Source organism: Dermochelys coriacea, chromosome 3 (genome assembly GCF_009764565.3).
Source record: "Dermochelys coriacea isolate rDerCor1 chromosome 3, rDerCor1.pri.v4, whole genome shotgun sequence".
Classification (NCBI taxonomy): Eukaryota; Metazoa; Chordata; order Testudines; family Dermochelyidae; genus Dermochelys; species Dermochelys coriacea.
In genome coordinates, this window is record NC_050070.1 from 55,573,481 (window position 1) to 55,592,822 (window position 19,342).

Consider the following 19,342-nt stretch of genomic DNA (forward strand, 5'->3'; position numbering starts at 1 on the left):
AGACCCAACATTTCATCTGCCATATAAAAATCATATTTTTCCAGTAAAAGGTAAAAAAAAATGCACCAGTGAGAAAAGTGTGCATGCCAGTCTCCAGAAGTTTAGTTTATCAGTTACCTTCATACACACTTCTGAACGGCATACTCAGTAACAGCATTACTTTCGCTTTATTACCAGCACTATGTACATGAGCTCAGATGGCCATCATCATCTATGTTTAAATATTCTCATTCTACATGTAGGCTTGAGGGGAAAAAACCCTGCAATTCTCTATTTCTTTCTATGAAAAACAGGATTTCTATTTCATAAGTATTGAAGTTACCTTCTCTTGCATAGCAGTCTCGTGATTATTTTTCTTTTTGGATTTATTGTTTATACATAAACCCATTACATTAATTCCACAAAAGAACACATTGGTCTCCATGTGCTAAAACATAAGGTTCTAAAGAGAACATAAAATACCCACAAAGTACTTGCTGAAACAAAATATAGGTACAGGTATCCTATTAATATCCATCAAGAACAGGTACAGTTTAATGGTCTTCCAATCCTGAGCGATAGAACATTAGTAAAAATGTTAATGAATGCCCAAAACACGGATAGCTGACCAGAAACACACATGGCAAAAGCAAAGAAAAACTGCTGAAGTACATCTGTAACACTGGGTGGAAGGGGGTGCTGAGACCTAATCAAAGCCAATGCCCTCTTGACCTAGAATTATGCAGAGCATTCTTCTATTCTGGGGGCACCATGGTCCATGTGGCTCCACCTGCTCCTGAGCCATCTGAGCTGAGGGACCAAAGAAGTTATTGGAGAAGCTAGACAGAAACTGAGCCAGCTGGAGCACACAAAAATAGCTTAAAGCAGGAGCCTGCAGACTCTGATGATGATCCAACTCGTTTTTGAAAGCTTCTATTCTGGGCATCTTCCCCTCTGATGATTGCTTATTTGCTCCCTCAGTCTCTTTACTTCAACCCGACTCCACCTCACCTCTGTGCTCCTCTCTTTACCTTCACCTTTCCCTCCCTTACTCTCTCCTTTAAATGTCCCCCTACCTTTCTTTTCTCTTTTGAACTAATCCCCTACCAACAAAACTCCAAAGAAAAGCCAACAAAAAAGTTACATAACTAACAGTGTTTGCAAGCCACCATATTGTTCAAGTCTCAGAGGCGTAGCCGTGTTAGTCTGTATCCACAAAAACAGCAAGGAGTGCGGTGGCACTTTAAAGACTAAGATTTCCTTGGGTATAAGCTTTTGTGGGTAAAAAGAAGAAATGTTTTTTTACCCACGAAAGCTTATGCCCAAATAAATCTTAGTCTTTAAAGTGCCACTGGACTCCTCATAGTTTTTGTGTTCATATTGTTCAGTTCCTTATAGGTTAAATCCCTTCACTCCCACCCTGTATCTTGAGATGCCTATGTAGCAACTGTGACTGAAATTCTTTCCATTTGTACCTGGGAAGGAGAGTGAACTTCCTGATGTAGATTTGGCTACAGTTATCCACATCTTTCAGCTCAAGATGAGACTAGTGTATGGAAGTAGGTGGGGCTATACCTTGAGAGTACCCAGAAGCTAAAGTTTGAATAAAGCAGCAGCCACAGTCTGCACTAAATTGCAAGTCATATAGATGGCATGTTACTATTACTCCACAATAAGGAATGGTGGATTATTAGCCTCTAGAATCAGGGGTGGGCAAAAGTTTTGGCCTGAGGGCCACATCTGGGAACAGAAATTGTATGGCAGGCCATGAATGCTCACAAAATTGGTGTTGGGATGTGGGTGGGGCTGAGGCCAGAAATGAGGAGTTCAGGGTGTAGGAGGGGGCTTTGGGTTGGGGCAGGGGAGTGGAGTGAGGGAGGGGGCTGGGTATGAGGGGTTCGGGGTGCAGGAGGAGGATCAGGGCTGGGATCGAGGGCTACAGAGACCAGGAAGGGGATCAGGGCTGGGACACGGGGAGAGGATCAGGGGTGCAGGCTCCGAGTGGTGTTTACCTCAAGCGGCTCCCGGAAGGCGCTGCATGTCCCTTCTCTGGCTTCTACATGGAGGCATGGACAGGCATCTCTGCATCTGCCCTGTCCTCAGGCACCACCCCTGCAGCCCCAGGTGGAGGGCCGGGGGGGGATCATTGGAGCGCATAGGAGCTGGAGCAAAACCATGCCGCTGCTTCTGGGAAGTGCGTGGAGCGGCCCACCTACCCGGTGACCTGGCTGGAGTGCCAGAGCGGGGCAAGCCCCAGAGGAGCTCGAGGGATGACTTAAAACAGCAGTTTGCCCACCCCTGCTCTAGATGGAGTTGAAAGTATTGGTTTTAAACTAGAGAGACTTAAGGTTTTTTAGGTTTCAGAGTAGCAGCCGTGTTAGTCTGTATTCGCAAAAAGAAAAGGAGTACCCGTGGCACCTTAGACTAACAAATTTATTAGAGCATAAGCTTTCGTGAGCTACAGCTCACTTCATCGGATGCATTCCGACGAAGTGAGCTGTAGCTCACGAAAGCTTATGCTCTAATAAATTTGTTAGTCTCTAAGGTGCCACGGGTACTCCTTTTCTTTTTAAGGTTTTTTAAGAACCTGGTTTTCTGGACAAAATTGCCTCTTTTGCCATGCCCACCTCAGTTACTATCAGATGACATACTTTCTCAAAGATGGCAGCCCTATATTTCAAAAGGAAGAGAGATTTCTGTGACAGACTGTTCTTAAGGAAGGTTCTTGAGCTTCGGATTTCTTCTTCTTCCCTTCTAGGTCCTCTGAAGCCTAAAAGGATTTTCTAGGCATGTTGAAAAGCGCATCTTCCTTTCAGATATTTGGAGAGGGGATGCACTAACTAGTACAGTGGCAAAAAGCTGGGTTATTTTGTGGGCAAATATTACATAGATTTTGTTGATTTGTAATGTGTATTTTTAGTTTTTGTAAGTGTAGTCAATGTGCATTGTAAGAATTTTGGATTATGTTTCTGTTCTTACAATGTTATGACGACAGCTTTCAACTTAGTTATTTCCATTAATTAAACCTTTCAATGTAGACTGAGCAAGCAAGTTATTTGAAGTTGATAACAAAAGAAAATATTTTGGGTAGGGGAGATTTAAAACAGGATGTACATTTATGATAAAATCCCACTAAAGAAAATAGGCATTTTTAAAACTGATTGAACAGGACCTTGTATAGAAGAGAAATATGCTGCATTTTTCTAAACAAATAGTGCACTTTATACGGATGTTATTTTTCTGAGTGTAGGATCATTCAGTGTCAAGTCAACCAGCAATACTACAACTACTATCAAAACCTCTTTCCAGCTTCTCAGTCTTATTTCTGTGGTATGTCAAAGTTACGTGAAATTTGAAGTGTTCCATTTTAGTTAAACAAGGATAGTTGCTGGTTTTGTTTTGTTTTTTTTTTGTTTTGTTAAATACTAGTAACAACTACACAATTAAACACTCAGTAATAGTTCAGCTGAATCTGTTGTCAGCAACAGAAAATTTTCCTAGTATAAAACAAAGTATAAATTGTAGGTTTCACAGTAGCAGCCGTGTTAGTCTGTATTCACAAAAAGAAAAGGAGGACTTGTGGCACCTTAGAGACTAAAATTTATTTGAGCATAAGCTTTCGTGAGCTACAGCTCACTTCATCAGATGCATTTGGTGGAAAAAACAGAGGAGAGATTTATATACACACACACAGAGAACATGAAACAATGGGTTTATCATACACACTGTAAGGAGAGTGATCACTTAAGATAAGCCATCACCAGCAGCAGGGGGGGGAAAGGAGGAAAACCTTTCATGGTGACAAGCAAGGTAGGCTAATTCCAGCAGTTAACAAGAATATCTGAGGAACAGTGGGGGGGGGGAGAAATACTTTTACTTTGTGTAAAGTAATCACTTTTTGTAAAGTAAAGACTCATCCATTCCCAGTCTCTATTCAAGCCTAAGTTAATTGTATCCAGTTTGCAAATTAATTCCAATTCAGCAGTCTCTCCTTGGAGTCTGTTTTTGAAGCTTTTTTGTTGAAGTATAGCCACTCTTAGGTCTGTGATCGAGTGACCAGAGAGATTGAAGTGTTCTCCAACTGGTTTTTGAATGTTATAATTCTTGACGTCTGATTTGTGTCCATTCATTCTTTTACGTAGAGACTGTCCAGTTTGGCCAATGTACATGGCAGAGGGGCATTGCTGGCACATGATGGCATATATCACATTGGTTGATGCGGAGGTGAACGAGCCTCTGATAGTGTGGCTGATGTGATTAGGCCCTATGATGGTATCCCCTGAATAAATATGTGGACAGAGTTGGCAACGGGCTTTGTTGCAAGGATAGGTTCCTGGGTTAGTGGTTCTCTTGTGTGGTGTGTGGTTGCTGGTGAGTATTTGCTTCAGATTCGCACCTTTCTATTCAGGGGACAAGCTTATCTTAAGTGATCACTCTCCTTACAGTGTGTATGATAAACCCATTGTTTCATGGTGTGTGTGTGTGTGTGTATTATATATATATATATATATATATAGATCTCCCCTCTCTTTTTTCCACCAAATGCATCTGACGAAGTGAGCTGTAGCTCACGAAAGCTTATGCTCTAATAAATTTGTTAGTCTCTAAGGTGCCACAAGTACTCCTTTTCTTTTTATAAAATTGTACACACTCAAAATCTTTAAGCCATTTTTATGGATCCCCTTTAACAAAGACATTGTCTGTTTGTAATTCCCTATCACTCAGATTTGAAAACACCCAGCATATTAGAATGATAGATGCATTTCATTTCAGTATAATGTACATCCTAAAATAAGTTATACTTCAGAACTGCTAGTAGCACTTTTAGAACTCCATGTTCCTTGGTTTGCAAGCTATCATTCTAACACTTGTGTTTTGACAGAAAGCAATCATCTGTAACTTAACAGAAAAATTCCATTATAAAAGAGTTGAAATTCCCTTGAATGTCTGGAGATTTCTTTGATGCAATACCAACAGTTCTACTCTGAGGAAACTGTAAAAATGACACCTTCTTACTGAACATACACACTCACCTCCATCCACGCTGTACATACTCAGAACCAACCCTCCTTTCTTTATTGACCAAGGACCAAATTTTGCCTTGATTTAGGTCATACAGAAACCCTTTGAATAAAGAAGTTTTTACTCTTATTAGCACTACAAAGAAAATATAGCTGTAGGAGAATGATCTGGATTCTATTCTGGCCTGGCTTTTAGTCAACATAACGATTAAAGGCAGAATCTTTACTGGTGAGGATATATAAGCCATGAAAAAAGTTTGACTTCCAGGTTGTACTCCGAATTTGCAGGCCTAGCAGTTAAAAAACCTTACTACTTGTAAACACATCAGATATACGGTATGAAGTAGCACTCCATACGTTTTATGGAAATATGCTTATGCATATGACATAACTAGAGTAAGCTTTAAGATAAATACTCCTTGTATGGTGGTATTAGAAAGCTTGTAATCTATTAAGTATGTTTATCCTATTTGTTTGCACGTATTATTTCTATATCTAGAGTTAGGAGAATAAGAAATAAACCTGTATCACTGATGTAAACATATTAAATGGAGGCCATTAAGGGTGCTCCAGAAACAATTGGTTGCAAATGGCCACAGATACTTGAAAGCCTTTTGGTGTATGTGTGGGCCAGCCCATGGGGAATGGAGACTAGGGGTCTTACATTGACATGTGACCATGTCACCTGATAACAAAAACCATCTTAAATCTGGTTCTTTTCCAGTTAGAAGTAGGGGTGGGGAACCAGAGACAAAAGATTCCCACCCTGTGCTAAAGCTATAGAAAGGGGGTGGAGCAGGACAAAAGTGGCTGCCAGTCATGAGAAAATCCCTGCTTACCATCCGAGATGTCTGCAGGAACTAACAAGGACTGTACCAGAGGAAAGGATTGGGCCCAGAGTAGGAAAGAGTATAGACTGTGAAAAAAAGCTTATTGGAACATCTGACAGTGAGATATTACCTGTAATCAGTTTCTTTATGCATTAGGCTTAGACCTGGATGTTTTTGCTTTGTGACTTGCTTTGTTCTGTCTGTTATTACTTGAAACCACTTAAATCCTACTTTTTGTATTTAATAAAATCACTTCTTTATTAATAAACCCAGAGTAAGTGATTAATACCTGGGGGAGCAAACAGCTGTGCATCTGTGTGCGTGTGCGTTTTAGAGGGCAGACAATTTATGACTTTACCCTGTATAAGCTTTATACAGAGTACAACAAATGTATTTGGTGTTTGGATCCCATTGGGAACTGAGTGTCTGGAGACAGGTAACCTGCTGAGCTATTTTCAAACAAGTCTGCAGCTTTGGGGGCATGCACCAAACCCTGGGTCTGTGTTGCAGCAGGCTAGCACGTCTGGCTCAACGAGACAGGGTTCTGGAAGTCCTAAGCTGGCAGGGAAAACAGGCTCAGAGGTAATTTCAGCACATCAGGTGACAATCCCAAGAGGGCTCTGTGACTGAACCCATCACATGGGGTATAAGTGCATACATCATGGAGTCATGGGACTGGAAGGGACCCTGAGAGATCTAGTCCAGTCCCCTGCACTCAAGGGGGGACTAAGTATTATCTAGACCAGTGGCTCTCAAACTTTAGTAACCCAAGGACGCCCATTTTGATTTAAAATTTTGCCACGGAGCCCCAAACCGCAAGCTTATCCCCAGACCCGCCCCACCCCTTTCCCCAAGGCCAGGCCCCGCCCCACCTTTTCCCACCCCTTTTTCCACCCCTACGTGCTTCCCTCCCCCCACGTGCCTCCTGCATGCCGGGGAACAGCTGCTCCCCAGCGTGCAGGAGGCGCTGAGAGCGAGGAGAAGGAGTTGATCAGCAGGGCCTGTGGACTCCCTGGAGTTCCCTCATGGACCACAGTTTGAGAAACTCTGATCTAAACCATTCCTGACAGGTGTTTGTCTTACCTGCTCTTAAAAATCTCCAATGATGGAGATTCCACAACCTCTCTAGGCAATTTATTCCAGTTCTTAACCACCGACAGTTTTTCCTAATGTCCAACCTTCCTAAATTTCCTTCACTGCAATTTAAGCCCGTTGCTTCTTGTCCTATCCTTAGAGGTTAAGAACAATTTTTTCCCTCCTCCTTGTAACAACCTTTTATGTACTTGTAAACTGTTATGTCCCCTCTCACGCTTCTCTTTTCCAGACTAAACAAACCCAATGTTTTCCAGTGTTCCCTCATAGGGTCATGTTTTCTAGACCTTTAATCATTTTTGTTGCTCTTCTCTGGACTTTCTCCAATTTGTCCACATCTTTCCTGAAATGTGGAGCCCAGAACTGGACACAATACTCCAGTTGAGGCCTAATCAGCGTGGAGTAGAGCAGAAGAATTACTTCTCACGTCTTGCTTGCCACACTCCTGCTAATACATCCGAGAATGATGTATGTTTTTTTTTTCCGCAACAGTGTTACACTGTTGACTCATATTTAGCTTGTAGTCCACTATGAGGCCCAGATTATATTGACCCCCAAGTGCTTTTTGAAAACGGAACAAACTCACTTTTGAAAGTTTTACCCACAATCTGAAAATTAGAGTAAAATATAGAACTCTGATGCCAATTTTATAGTCACTTTTCAGAATATAAGAGCACTTAAAAGTGAAGCAAGATGCCATGACCAGTCCACATTCAAAATCTGGTCATCCTATAGTAAAAGCCTAACCCCTTCAACATTACAATATACGAGATCAATAATTTAGCAATTAAACAATTCTAACTCTAATTATCTATTAAACTAAAAATAAGTTATCTAACTTGCAGACAGATGAAAGTTGTTTCTTTAGTAATATTAATATTTTAAGTGAAAATTTGCTTTCAAGATTGTGATACTACCCCCCCCCCCCCGCATTCTTGATAGAGATACTGTTATAATTATGGCACAACTATGATGTATTTTATGCAAGATAAAGCACGTGAGATATTGTAAACGTTATGATTTACTAAATGATAATCCTATTTGTAAGCATCTGTCATTTTTGTATCTGAAGTTAAGAATATGGTTTATGCATCTATTAAAAATGTGTTTACAACTGGGGAACACCCACTAGACAGAATCAATCAGTCTACATGGCTCGCTGGGAAGAGCCATTAGGGAGAACAATAGGTCTTAGAAGATGCTGATCTCCTACCTGGAAGCCTTCCTGGGGATGCTGCAAACAGCCTCTGAGTTAGAGCTGCAGGGACATGTGACCAAGTCACCTGGTGCTGGACTTCATGATAATACTAGTGTTTTTCCATTGACCGGGGGTAGGAATCAAAACGGAGACAAAAGATTCCCGCCATATGCAAAAACTATTAAAGGCAGGGGAGTGACATCGTGGTTCATTCTTCATTGACTCCCTGTCCAAGAAGGATGACTGCTGGAAACACCTGAAAACAAAGACTGGACTAGGGGAGAAGGGTTGAACCCAGGCTAGAGGGTTGCTTGGCTGGTGAAAGGAATATCTGGAGTTTTAAGCTGCAAGCAAGAGCAGAGATTCTTGAAGACAAGCTGCAATCTGCCTAAAACAAGGTTTAGGGTGAGAGTTTCCAAATTATAACCAATTTTTTTAGTATATTAAGCTTAGATCGCATGTTTGTTTTATTTGCTAGGTAATCTGCTTTGATCTGTTTGCTATGTTTTCTTATTGGCATTTCCTGACAGTCGATGGAAGATGTCTTTTGAACTATGTCAATTGTCCTACAGCACAGGGAAATGGAATTTTTTTGAGTGGCTTTGCCTTTCAGATTAAGGGTTCATATTTTTGACTTCAGCGACTTCTGTTATTTCATGCTTGCATATGCAAAGACATACTCACTCACATGAATCTTGCAAGGGCTCTTCTTGAAGTTTTAAGCAAAAAGTTGTGCTACAGTTTTTAATGGTTTTAAGAAATCCTCATGGAAGATTAATCTGACAAAGGCTTATCTAGACAACCTTCACCGGAGTAACTTAAACAAATGAATGAATATCAATCAGTCTAGTTACATTGGTGCAACCTCCTGTATATAGTTACACCAATGGAAATATTCACATAGCCTGGCAGTATCCAAGGTAAACATTTAATACTGAGAAGATTCCACATTTAAATTTCACCCAGAGACTTTTTCCTCAAGATCATAAAATTGAAGTCTAAGGGACATGAACCATCTACATTTAAACATGAAACTTATTTTATTTAAATTAACATTAATTGGAATTTATTTTAAATAAAGCTATTTTACTCAGATACAACTCTACCCCAATAAATGAATTTAATAACCGTATCTCCCTTCTGGTCTTGGATCAGGAGCCAAAAACACAAACAAACCTATTCAGTTAGATAGTTCTCTGCAGCTGTTCACCTCAAGTTGAACGTTGCCATGGGCACAGATAAGCTCGAAGCTGAACTTTATCTATCAATCATGGTACTCATTCTGATGAAGGAGTCATGTGTCTGAAAACCACCCCCCCGAAGACAAACTACAAAAATGAAGTCTCTTCCTTCCCAACTAGCAAGCAGGGCGCTATTAAAAGATGGGCCTATGGAACCCAGATCCCCCAGAAAACTAGGGGCTCCATAATTATGACTGCAGATATTTCTTCCTTTTTTTATTTAAAGGGCTCAAAACAAATACGTATTCTGTACATTTCTGCAAGAGCAAGAAATACAGTTCACAATTCTACATTTTTATTTACTAACATTTGATACCACACCCTCCTTATAAGATGGTGTGATGAGGTGGGAGTAGCCTCCCACTGAGCCAGAGGGGAAGGAACCACGCTCTGAACCCTGGTGGATAGAGCCAGGCCATGTTCACCCCTCCACCAGAAATCAGGAGGAGGAACAGGAAGCATAAAGGATGGATCAAGGAAATCAGTTGGGCTGCAGCCACCAAAGGAGACAGACGCCTCCTGCCCGCTCCCGAGTTGGGAGACTATAGCGAACCCCCACTGAGAGGAGGACTGGCTAGAGCTGCCTGCTGACCAAGGCATTGAGGTGTTGCTGAGACTGCCACTAGCTACCTAGCTTAAGGAGTCGGAGGACACCCCAGAGAGGCAAGTACACCACGAGGGGAGGCCAGGAAGTGGTCCAGTGGCAGCCAACCCGAGTCTGGCTGAGTTTCTGCCAGAGACACAGTCAGCGTGTTGTAGCTGGATTCTCTGCTGACCCAGTGGCAGAATAGTCCACCACTGTTAGGGCCCTGGGCTGGGACGCAATGGAATCGGGAGGGCCCATGTCCTATCCCCTGCCACCCCACCCCTGGGGTGGCAGACCCCACTCTAGGCCAATAAGCTTGTATTTGCCAACTGTCTGGAGCTAGGACGCCCAACCCTTTTTTTTTTGGAGGGGGAGGGGAGGGGGAATTGGCTCTGAGTAAAGGCCCAAGCCACAGACTCCTTACTGCTCCGCCCTGACTGAGGGCCCAGGCCCATAAATGTTTGCTACTCTGCCCTGACTGCTGCTCTGCCAGGACAGAGCCACAGGCTGTGAATTCCCCTGCTAGTTCCTTAACTGTGGGCGACGTACAGTGATGTAGTGAGGTGGAGTGGCCTCCCATTGTCCCAAAAGAGCAGGGACCACCGCTAACTCACTACAGATGATTTGAGTGTTCTTGACGCATCCATTTTTAGACATACAAGAATGCACTTGAACTGCAACATGAATATTTAAATTAACATTCATACCATCACATGCTTGCTTGCATTGGCATTGAAAAATGTATTCTAACTATACTAACATACATGTCTGATATGCTAATTTACAAATCATGGTTTCATACACCAACCATTGTTTAAAAGAAGCAGCTTTATTAGAAAAAAATTTGAAGTTTAATTAGTCTGTTTTAAATCCAGAAAAGCCCCTTAAAAAAAAAAAAGTAGTGAAGTGGCTCTGCTGTGGGGGAGAGGGAAGAGGAGGACCACCAGGAACAACGCAGCCTGACTGGAACTGGCAATGCTGAAAATTTGAAAGCAGGAGGAAAGGCCATAGACATACAGCAGTGTGTTGCTGCTTTTAAAGCTATGCAAAAAGAGGTATCTACCACTGACCAAGTTACTACAGATCTTGCACTGTGGCGAAAGCTAGATGAAAACAACAGGCAGAATTCAGTTCCGAAAGGTTTGGCTGTGTGTAGAAACACAGATGTAGAAAACTTCCTGACTTTTGGGCAACTGCAGGGACGAGAAAAAAGTTTGTTCAACAACTTTCTGTCTTCGATGAAGTTGAGTAATATTGGCTTATTTGCTCTTCATCTACAAGAAATATTTAGCGCTTAGCCTATTAGCTTTTTTTCAGTAGATTAAATGCTTTTTCAGAAGAATGATTCAGTCACTAGGGATTCTAGAGCTAATGTCACAGTTTCATCCATCTCTGGCTGACTACCTGGCTAAATTTGGGAAGAAAAAACTCTCTTCTGTTCTCAACGATGTATAACAAATTAATTGACTTGGTAAGAAAGAAAATTAAAAAGACCATAGCAGGACAATTACAGCAAGCCAACAATTCCTATAATTGTTGATTCAGTAACTCATGGAGTGCATGTAGATCAACTCACATTCATATTCTGATTCCTCATTTCAGAGGGACAAATAATTGAGTGATTGTTTCAACCTTAAGAACCACAGGTGCAAAACTGGGCAAGGCTGTAGTGGCTATGATAAGTAACCTAGGTTTGGATACATCTGACTACCATGGACAATTTCATGATAATGCTAGTAATATGGCTGGTTGTTTGTCTGCAGGCCCATCTATCATGGAAATTTTCTACTTGTACAATAAAGAAAAGGAGTACTTGTGGCACCTTAGAGACTAACAAATTTATTTGAGCATAAGCTTTCGTGAGCTACAGCTCACCACAAAAGCTTATGCTCAAATAAATTTGTTAGTCTCTAAGGTGCCACAAGTACTTCTTTTCTTTTTTGCGAATACAGACTAACACGGCTGCTATTCTGATACTTGTACAATATATTCCCTAAATTTACCTGGAGTCAATGATTGTCAAATATAGAGAGAAGTGTTAGCATAAAATCCCTCCTTGGCAGCTGTACTAAACTGCTTTACCTGTAAGGGGTTAAGCTCAAATAACCTAGTTGGCACCTGACCAGAAAGACCTATGAGGAAAGAAGACACTTTCAAATCGTGGAGCGGAGGGAGGATTTGTTTGTGGTTCTCTTTGTTCCCTCTCTGTATGGAGGGAGGGCAGGTACAACATCTCCTGAAAATATACCTGGAATAATCCATCTAAAATTACAGAAATTGTAAGTAGGGCAAGGAAATATGCATTAGGTTATCTTTTGTTTTGGCTTGTGAGTTTTCCTATGCTACAAAGGTAGTTTTATTCCTGTTCTTCTAACTATGAAGCTGAGCCAAAGGGGAATCCTCTGTTTTAAATCTTTGTATTGACCCTGTAAAGTTACTTTCCATCCTGATTTTGCAGGTGTGATGGCAGCGACCGCTGAGCCTCCATGGACAAGCCAGAGAGGAGCAGCCAGGATGCCCTGTGCTCAGTGACGGCTGAGGCCAGGGTTCAGGCGGTGATGTCTGCTGCATCTAATGTGGCCTGGAGCATCGCCCTGGCCACAGTCGTGCCCTCCATGATTGCCTGGAATTCCTCCTTAAAGTCATAGCATCCCAGGAGGGCCTGATCATTGGCCACCCATGACTAGAGGATGAATAAACCTTACACCCAAACAAGTCTAGTCTTTTGGAGTCCTTTATTCTTAGGGATACCCCAGGTTGACCCTGTCACTCCCTGTGGTTAACTGCCTCTACCACTAGGGAGTTGGGAGCAGGGTGTGTGTACAGGTACTCGTGGCCTTTGGATGGTACAAAGTACTTGTGCTTAGCCCCCTTGGATATGGGGGGGAAGGAGGAAGGACTTTGCCATAGGATATAAGTGATCTTTGAGACCCCTTCATGAAGGGGCAAAGCCACCCTGGCTGGTGCTGTGGAGCAGGGGACATTGAAGGAGAGACCGAGGATGCCTCTAACTCCCCTGCCTGAAGACCCGGGTTGGTGGTGACACTCTTCAGTAGCTTCTGCTGCACTTTAGCATCATCCTGAGAAACCGGGAGCCCTGTTCTAGCCTCGTCTGGTGATAACGAGGAGGATTCCGGTGTTGTAGGGTCCTCCACAACCATTGGTGGCCTAGTGGCTTGCTCCCCTACTCCCTCTTGGACTTGCGGGGTCCTTGTGCCGAGGCTTTGTGCACTGGAGGAGGTCAGGAGAGAGAGAGGCAGCTGGTCTCGGAGGCTCCGAACATAGAGCGGGAGGCCTGGGTGAACTCCCACAGGTTCCATGGGTACCACGGTGCCAGCTACTGTGCCTAAGGCCACAGTTTTGGTGCCAACAATGTCCTGCCGTCAGGGAACCTTGCTCTGAACTAGGGCTGGATCCTGAGCAGTCGCTCCCAGGTGACCAGGACAGAGCAGAACAGTGGCTCTGCCCCAACCGATGCCGGTCACTCTGCCTGGAGTTTGATCTGAAATAGGGTCTTGGGGACCAGTGGCGTTTGACGGATCTGCAACCCTCTGGAGCCGGCAATCTATGTCTTGCACTTGACAAATGGTACCAGGATGAGTCAGAATGAGCCCGCACGTGGTGATGCCCTCCTAGGGGATCGGTGACCATCAGAGGAATGGTAGCATTGATCACCTGATGGGTCCCTGGAGCGGTACTGTGGTCTCGGAGATACTGGGCGCTGGGAACAGTAGTCCTGCTGGGGGGTACGTGCTTTAAGAGGTCTGTGCCTGGTCATTGGCAGGCTGCACCTCAAGCCTCTCTGCCAGTGCCCAAAGTCTGGGAACCAAACGGGGCTGTGCTGCGTCTGCCGTTCCTGGTCAGAGACATGGTGGCTATGGGAGGGCGAGCGCTGGTGGGGATGTCCCCGGTGACTGGGAACGGTACTGCTGATGTGGGGACTGGGGCAGTCCAAAGGTGGGTTTACCCTGTCACTAGGGAACCGCAAGAGCCAGTGTGGGCGGCACCAGGAGGGACATGATCTCCTGGGCTGCCTGCTAGGCCTCTGACATGGACAGTACCTGGAGCTGGTGGAGGCCTCTGCCGCTATCTGGGGTGGCTGGCGGGCAGGCTACCCCGCTCAACCAGAGCTTTGGCCTGAGATCCCAGCGGGGGGTAAAGACTTGCCCGGCCCAGGACCTGGCTCGCACACAGACTTATCCTTTCCCTTGCGGGAAGTTGGAAACCGAGACTGAGACCGCACCGTCTTCTTGGTCCCGAGCCCCAGATGTAGACCTGAACCGGCCAGTGAATGGTCCCAGTGGGGCACTGCGAACCGAGGGCACAGGGCTTGGTGCTGAGTCGGAGCATTTCTCTGGTGCCCGGGGCAAGGACCAACTCCATGAGGGTCACTCTTAAGCAAATATCACACTCCTCCTTAGTCCTTCACTTGAAGGAGTTGCAAATTTTGCACTTTTCACTAAGGTGCCCTTCACCCAAGCAACGCAAACAGCTGCTGTGTGGATCGCTAATGGGCATGGATGGGCCTCTTGCAGCAATCACAGGGCTTAAAGCCTAGGGACCAGGGCATGCCCCATCCCAAGGCAAAGTCCCATTTGGGACCTATGAAGTATTTAACTATAGCTAAAGGATTTACTAACACTAACAGAAAAGTATATACACTATATCCCCTACAGATATTGCTGAGGGAAAACACTTCTGGCACCAGTGTATGTGGTGAGCACACACCTAAATTGAATAGACATGAGAAAGCACTGTAAGAAGCACTGGATTATACAGCAGAAAAAGTAAACTGGAAAGATTTTCACTAATTTCAGCTTAATATTAGATATTACTTGGAGCAACAGTAGACAACATTTTCAGAAAGCAGTATTTAAGTTGATATCGTCCTTTTCATGGTACTCATTTACTTAAATTCCAGAAGATTTTTTTTCCCCAAACATTCTTTCTCCAAAAGTTTATATTGAGCTAAAACTAGCCCTGTAGTCAGGGTATAGATGCTTTGAGTTACCACAAATATCTTCAAACCCATGACACTTATCTATTGAATCAGTGTGTAACCTGAAAACTAGTTGTACTAATTAGCTATCCATCTGAAACCACATCCTTTGTTTCAAGCCACCATGCAGGCTATGAAACATTTTATAACCTCAGTCATATTCTGTCAAGTATATGACCGTATGGATTGCAGGTATGGCTGCTCAGTTCCTCCTTGATTTATTAGTATAAAACATTTGTACAGTGCTAGCCCCTATGGCCCCAATCATAGCCCAAGAACCCATTATGCTTGGCACTGTTCAAATACATCTTAGCGATGTTATGCTAGAAGAATTGGTAAGATTTAGATATGATCTGGATGTGAGGATCTTGCAAATTTTGCACTTTGAGGATCTAGAGAAGACAGAGTCTAAGATGATACTGAAGTTACAAGCCTGAATGACAGAGGATAGGGATGTTATCCACAGCAACTGAAAGAGAGCTTGGAATGTGGAAGATTAAGCACTCTTCTGTCCTCAAGAGGTTACAATACAAATGAGACAATATATGTAAATGAGCCTAAAAATATTTAAGAAAACAGTAATAATGATGAAGTGAGCTGTAGCTCAGGAAAGCTTATGCTCAAATACATTTGTTAGTCTCTAAGGTGCCACAAGTACTCCTTTTCTTTTTGCGGATACAGACTAACATGGCTGCTACTCTGAAACCAGTAATAGGAGTGTGCTTACTTAGGCTAAGAGCGTAAATTGATAGTTCCAAGTCAATTTCCAAAGATCCTCCGCCTAAATAATTTCAATTATGGAAGTAGCTAGAGGCCCTAGTTAAGATATGGGAACCCTATCATGGTAGGCACAGCACACTTTTGCTTTATAAAAAAAGTACAAGTGCAGGAAGGGGATAAGGTAAATGTGAAATAAGCATGTTTCAACATAACGAATAGTCCTAGTTAGCAATGTCTTCTAGGAATCAAGGTAGAAGTGGATCTTGAGGAGGGGGGGATTTGAAAGAACTTTCTCTTGGTAATTTATGGACTAGCTCAGAAAGTTCACATACAGGGACAACAGAAGAAAGTTTAAAGATGCTTATTGGAGAAGCAGACAAGGAAGAAATTTATGTTATCAGTTATCACTTGCACAGCAGAAGTAGTGTATCAATAACCCCCTTGGTTTAAACTGAAAACTAATTTTTACCAAAAAATTCCTGGGGTTTACAAAAGTTATTCAGTTTTGTACAATCTTCACCCTGCTTTAGTATCATTCAATACAGTAAAAAAAGTGTATTGTATTTTCCTAATAAAACAATATATAGCATGAGATACATGTATTACAATAATACGTTAGTTTGTGTGTATATGCAAAGCTGTCTACTGAAGTAAAAAGAAAAGGAGTACTTGTGGCACCTTAGAGACTAAAATTTATTAGAGCATAAGCTTCATCGGAAGTGAGCTGTAGCTCACGAAAGTTTATGCTCAAATAAATGTGTTAGTCTCTAAGGTGCCACAAGTACTCCTTTTCTTTTTGCGAATACAGACTAACACGGCTGCTACTCTGAAACCTGTCATTATTGAAGTAAGGCTTTGTATTAGTCTAGAAGATACACACAAACAGGCACACAACACAAACTCTGAAGTGCATGTGCATCTGCAGATAATCGATGAAAGATTTGACACTAAAATAGGAAGAAAACGAAAATCTGTATCGAATACATTTCAGAACACAAGGAAGTATTAGAAATTTAAAAAAAAAAAAGGAGAAAAGGATGAAGTTGAGCGTATGTGCTGCAAATGGTGTGGCCCAATTCTTAAAAGGTAAATATTTATAGGCTAATAGTTCTAGAGTTACAACAGTCAACTGATTATTTAAATTAAAAGTTTTATTTGGGGATTAGAGAGATAGTTTTCTTAAACGCAGAGGTGGCATTGTGTTTTGAGTTCTGTTTTAGTTCTGCAGCAAACCACATTGATGAACAGAATTCAAAACATTAATCTACTGAACACGGTTTTCACCATCTTTCCATCCACCAAAAAACAAAACAAAACACAAAAAAACCCAAGATAGTCACCCAGAAAAATTAATAGTTTTTTGCCCTGATTTTTGCCTCTTTTTGTTATCGTGGTAATAAACACTCAAGTTCCCAGGAAAAACTAAATTAAATGAAAACTGAAAACAAAGAGCCCCATGTATCAACAAAAAAAAAAAAGAATCTGGGTGGGGAAAAATCGTGAAGGGCTTTTAAAAGCTAAGCAAAAGACGAACTTGATGTGGTGGAAAAGGCAGGGTCAGTACAGTGAGTCAAGGGATGGTAACGTGGTGAGAAGAAGCCTGCATGTGATGAACAAAAAGACCAATAAGGATGAAGATATGATAAAAACAAAATATTTTACCAAAACAAGAAAATTATTGAGCACAGGGACTGAAATTCAGTACTGGCTGAGGAGGAAGCAGTAAAATATAGGATGTTAAGTCTTCTGTTTAGTTTCCTATGATTACACAGAAAGCCTGGACACGTTTCTTTTTTACCTCCAAAGTGTTCCAACAATTAGGACAGTAAACAGGTAAGACTGTTAGTAATAAGTAGTTTGATCTTGTTCTGAATAATGAATTTTTTCACCATCTTACAGAATTCTCAGAAAAGCTCAAGACTGAAGTATTTAGTTACTCAAAACAAAAGTATTTAGTTATAAACAAAAAAACAAAACAAGCCCCTTTATTTACTATTTTTATGCTTGACAGACTAGTCCAGTCTGCTACTAGTTCAGTTATTGTGGAAGACCCTATGGTATTGTATGACCCAAAGTCTTCAAACCACCAGGTAAGTAAATGAGAGACTCACATCTGCAGTGTACATTGGACCAAGTTATATCCAAGATTCAAAACACTTAATTATTTGTTGTAGAAAAAAATTAGACACAGTCACACTACAAGAGGCCACTTATCCATCTGAATTAGTAATCTGTCTCCATATAATGCCTGTAGTCAATTGTGTAATAAACAACTATATGCCACTGCCAACTGGCTTTGTTTATATACTAAAAGCAAGATAAATTACGAAGTGTAACTTCTTACATTAGAAGTATTTGTTCATATATCTCTAATCCTCCAATCCTGACTGATTTTGGAAGTGAAACATATACGCAAATTAAACATTAACTGATTTCCATCATTTCATGTCTCAATGACAGCACATGTCCCATTGTTTTTGTATTAAGGGAGAGCCGGATGACTAGAAGTGCGTGACTTTTTATATTTATATAATATTTTTATAGTTTCAGATATCTATTTCCTCTTCTTTACAAGCCAAATAAATCCCCAAACTGGTCTTTGTCCCCCTCTTCTTGTATACTCTTCACTATATCCTGGTCAAGTCAAAAGCAATATTCTACTGTAGATGTAAAGCTTGTTACTGTAGTCTTAATATTCTCGAAGTTACAAAGCATGCCCAACATCTTTCCAGATGCATTTTTTAATACCTTCGTATGGAGAAGTTCTAAAATGGAGAGGAGCATATAGAAGGACATAATAGCCTAATTCAGTTTGCCTATAGACTTAATGAATGAAATCCTGGCCCCACTGAAGTAACAATAGGAATTTTACCATTAACTTCAATGGGGCCAGGAATTCATCTAAGAAATTCAGACAAAGGAACAGCATCCAGGAACTCTTAGTCTTGATACACATTTTGTGGTGGTGAAAACTTGCAAATCCACACTATCAAAAAGACATTTAGTGCCTCGGTTCATGTATTTTTCTCAGAATTATTCTGTTTTGACTATATCCTAAAATCCTTTGACTATAGCTTAGTATTGGCCAGAAGTCTTCATTATCTTCTCCAAATAAATAAATACACCAAACTTTTTCTTAAGTTAACAATTCAGAATTTTATGAGTAGTTTTTCCCCCCCTCCAGTAAGCACCACAACTATGCTGACTTATTACCTGTGTTAAATACAGCTTTTAGACACCTTCAACCCGATACAAACTGTAATCCTGTTTTTATTAACCATTCATCTTTGGCATCCAAGTCATTACTAGTTGTACTGAACTTAACTGGTCTCAGGGCATCCATCACAATTACTAAACTTCTAAAAATGTAAGGAAAGACTGTCCAAAGTCAACAGTCTCTCCCACTCCTTGTACAAACCCCTGTCCCCCCCCCTCAACATCCCTTGACTCTTCTCCAGTGGAGCCTTCTACACTCAAATTTGAGGTAAGCTAAGCTAAGCTAATAGAACTGGTCCCCATCCAGCAAATTTGATGTGCAAAGCTGACATCACATACCTAGAGCACTGAAAGGAATATCACCTCCCTATTTTGCAAAACGTGTGACGTCTAGTGCAAAAAAGATACAAAAAACTCCAATCTCATACCCCAATAGAGCAAGATTTTTCAAATGTTTGGT

The 19,342-nt window shown here is 41.8% G+C and overlaps 1 protein-coding gene across 7 annotated transcripts in view; it reads right to left on the bottom strand.

The window, feature by feature from the left end:
- The window catches only part of LMBRD1 (LMBR1 domain containing 1), a 237,907-nt gene that overhangs the window by 146,274 nt on the left and 72,291 nt on the right, over positions 1-19,342 (bottom strand). The gene's annotated exons all lie outside the window — the stretch shown is intronic.